Below are 4,257 nucleotides of genomic sequence, written 5' to 3' on the forward strand. Positions count from 1 at the left end.
GCCGAAGGATGGCGCGTAGGCGACAGCTGTCTTTCAACAACACCCGCAGTAAGACAGCTACGCCGCAGCGACAGCCGAAGGATGGCGCGTAGGCGACAGCTGTCTTTCAACAACACCCGCAGTAAGGCAGCTACGCCGCAGCGACAGCCGAAGGATGGCGCGTAGGCGACAGCTGTCTTTCAACAACACCCGCAGTAAGACAGCTACGCCGCAGCGACAGCCGAAGGATGGCGCGTAGGCGACAGCGGTCTTTCAACAACACCCGCAGTAAGACAGCTACGCCGCAGCGACAGCCGAAGGATGGCGCGTAGGCAACAGCGGTCTTTCAACAACACCCGCAGTAAGACAGCTACGCCGCAGCGACAGCCGAAGGATGGCGCGTAGGCGACAGCTGTCTTTCAACAACACCCGCAGTAAGACAGCTACGCCGCAGCGACAGCCGAAGGATGGCGCGTAGGCGACAGCTGTCTTTCAACAACACCCGCAGTAAGACAGCTACGCCGCAGCGACAGCCGAAGGATGGCGCGTAGGCGACAGCTGTCTTTCAACAACACCCGCAGTAAGACAGCTACGCCGCAGCGACAGCCGAAGGATGGCGCGTAGGCGACAGCTGTCTTTCAACAACACCCGCAGTAAGACAGCTACGCCGCAGCGACAGCCGAAGGATGGCGCGTAGGCGACAGCTGTCTTTCAACAACACCCGCAGTAAGACAGCTACGCCGCAGCGACAGCCGAAGGATGGCGCGTAGGCGACAGCTGTCTTTCAACAACACCCGCAGTAAGACAGCTACGCCGCAGCGACAGCCGAAGGATGGCGCGTAGGCGACAGCTGTCTTTCAACAACACCCGCAGTAAGACAGCTACGCCGCAGCGACAGCCGAAGGATGGCGCGTAGGCGACAGCTGTCTTTCAACAACACCCACAGTAAGACAGCTACGCCGCAGCGACAGCCGAAGGATGGCGCGTAGGCGACAGCTGTCTTTCAACAACACCCACAGTAAGACAGCCACGCCGCAGCGACAGCCGAAGGATGGCGCGTAGGCGACAGCTGTCTTTCAACAACACCCACAGTAAGACAGCCACGCCGCAGCGACAGCCAAGGATGGCGCGTAGGCGACAGCTGTCTTTCAACAACACCCACAGTAAGACAGCCACGCCGCAGCGACAGCCGAAGGATGGCGCGTAGGCGACAGCTGTCTTTCAACAACACCCACAGTAAGACAGCCACGCCGCAGCGACAGCCGAAGGATGGCGCGTAGGCGACAGCTGTCTTTCAACAACACCCACAGTAAGACAGCCACGCCGCAGCGACAGCCGAAGGATGGCGCGTAGGCGACAGCTGTCTTTCAACAACACCCACAGTAAGACAGCCACGCCGCAGCGACAGCCGAAGGATGGCGCGTAGGCGACAGCTGTCTTTCAACAACACCCACAGTAAGACAGCCACGCCGCAGCGACAGCCGAAGGATGGCGCGTAGGCGACAGCTGTCTTTCAACAACACCCACAGTAAGACAGCCACGCCGCAGCGACAGCCGAAGGATGGCGCGTAGGCGACAGCTGTCTTTCAACAACACCCACAATAAGACAGCCACGCCGCAGCGACAGCCGAAGGATGGCGCGTAGGCGACAGCTGTCTTTGTCCTTGTGTTGCACTTCCTCCGTCTTCGTTTGAGTTCGCGCTGGTTTTATCCAAGATTGCCTGTGTACCCTGATAATAAAATGTGTTGCCATGTTTCATTGCTTTGTTCAAACTTGCCACTGGTTCTGATAGAACTAGTACACACTGGCAGACCTATCAGAATACAATCTGATAGACCTACCAGACTAATACACACTGATAGACCTAATAGACTAATGCAGACTGATAGATCTAATAGACTAATACATACTGATGGGCCTAATAGACTAATACAGACTGATAGGTCTATTAGTGGCCATGAGCATATACGTGTATTAGAATTTGCATCAGAATTTCGGCAATAAAAAAAAAACAGTGAAGAAAAATTTTTTTTTTTTTGCAAAATTAGCCAAGTCCACTTTGGGTGGAATCGAGAAAAAAGTCTTTTTTTGCCACTAAAATAACGGTGGCCAGTGCTGAAATAATTTTTTGCCATGGTGCAGAAGGGAGTAAAGGATCTTATTTGAGCACTGAAATAGAAATGTGGCTGCATTACTTCCCTCAATGGTAAGTACTTGTAAAGTCCGGATCTGGCACACATTGATGTGAGACGCAGAATTTGACCCATTTTGGATAAAAAGTTGTTTATTGCACAGGTCTTTGCTAGTGAAAAACGGCTGTAAAAGTATCACTTAAGGACTTTTTAAAATGACCTGCATAAAAGTAGTAATATGACTGTCATTTTTCAGCTGCAATCCCTTGCTGCACTGGAACAGAGGTCACTGGGTGCTGAGAGCACGACTAGATGCGGACAGAAGTGTCTTCTTCGCAACATCCGTACTCTTCCTGTTCGACAGCTACCATTTCTATATCTTGGAATCTACTCAAAAAGTCAGAAAAGCACTTCAACTCTTCATGCAGCTGCCATAATTCTCCAAAGCTTTTAGAGAGAAGTCCCGTGACGCCTTTCACCTTCAGGGGGTTTAGGTTGTGCTCGTACAAGCCACGCCTCTCTGGGGCACCTGAAAGATTCTTCCCTTTGCGTGAAACTGAAACAAAATTTGACACCGAGAACTGTTAATGTGGTTCTGCTCGAACGTCCAGGCTTCGTCTGTTGGGGTTCAGCTAGCATATATACTCCGCTTTAGTTTTCTTGGGTTACCCGTGCCGTCTTCTCAGATGCAGTGTTTTTGCCTCCCTTCCTAGCACGGCTTCCCCAGGTTCTACTGTAATCATTTAGGACGTGCCTGATTTCTGTAGTGAGGCCTGTTGCATTAGCTTGTAGGTAACTCAGCCTTAGAAAAACGAACATTAGATTTTGTCCTGGAAGTGTGCGAAAATTGTCCAGCGGCATCATTTTGACGACGTTCTGAGGATGTACACTGGACGGACAAATGGACCCTGATTGGACTGGCTGAGGATAAGATCTGGACAACCTGAGGATGCTGAAATGTCCAGAGTCGGACATCCTGAGGATTTACCCAGGTTTGTTTTGCGTTAACTGGGTACATGACGCGCTACGCAGAGACCGCCGCTCTTCTGAGGGGGCTGCACAAGAAGTGGCGAAGTTCTTTATAAGCCAAGTTGTGCTGCGACATGGAGCCCCGGAAGTCCTAATCACGGACCGCGGAACGGCCTTTACCGCGGAGCTGATGCAAGGAATCTTACGCTACAGCAACACGGATCACCGAAGAACGACGGCGTACCATCCCCAAACGAACGGACTAACGGAACGTCTGCTTGCAGATATGCTGTCCATGTACGTCGACGTTGAACATAAGACTTTGGACGAAGTCCTCCCGTATGTCACGTTTGCGTACAATACAGCAACGCAGGAAACTACGCAGATGACACCGTTCGAGCTTGTCTACGGAAGACGGCCGACTACGATGCTCGACGCCATGCTTCCGCATGTAGAAGACGACGACCTCAACGCCGACGTCCAAGGATACCTTCAACGTGCGGAGGAGGCCCGCCAGCTCGCTCGAGTTCGTATAACGGACCAGCAGTTGGTGGATGCCGGCCGCTACAACCTCCGACGCCGAGACGCCGAGTACCAACCAGGGGATCGTGTGTGGGTTTGGACTCCCATTCGACGACGCGGACTCAGTGAAAAGCTTCTGCGACGGTATTTCGGACCCTACCAGATTATAAGACGTGTTGGCCAATTAACCTACGAAGTGATCCCCAGTGGTGATTCCGGCACATCACGACGACGCACGCGACCCGAAGTCGTCCACGTGGTTCGCTTAAAACCTTTCTACGGACGATGACGAACTTTTATTTTCATTTGTTCGAACTGTCGCTTATGTTAGCATCGGGTCGAGGCACTCTTAGAGGGGGGGTAATGCCGCGAACCATACATTGGGTTTGTGTATTTGTGTTTTGCTTTTACCGCCCGGCTGCGCCGGTCTGTGTTATCTCTGCGCCAAGGGAAGCGCGTGTTCCATTCTTTCTTTCTGTGCCGCATGTGTTATCTGTTGTGATAGGGAGAGCATTCCGATCTAACCTGAACAGCCCAGAATAATCTTCTTGGATCTACTATGTTCTCGATGTGATTCGACGTTTCGAGAACCACGCGCGCCGAAAAATAAAAAGCCTGCAGTGCGGACGCCGGGGCATTCGATTCGACGACACT

The sequence above is a fragment of the Haemaphysalis longicornis genome, unplaced genomic scaffold (assembly GCF_048455015.1).
Source record: "Haemaphysalis longicornis isolate Haplotype H1 unplaced genomic scaffold, Haemaphysalis longicornis Haplotype H1 scaffold_1, whole genome shotgun sequence".
Taxonomy (NCBI): Eukaryota; Metazoa; Arthropoda; class Arachnida; order Ixodida; family Ixodidae; genus Haemaphysalis; species Haemaphysalis longicornis.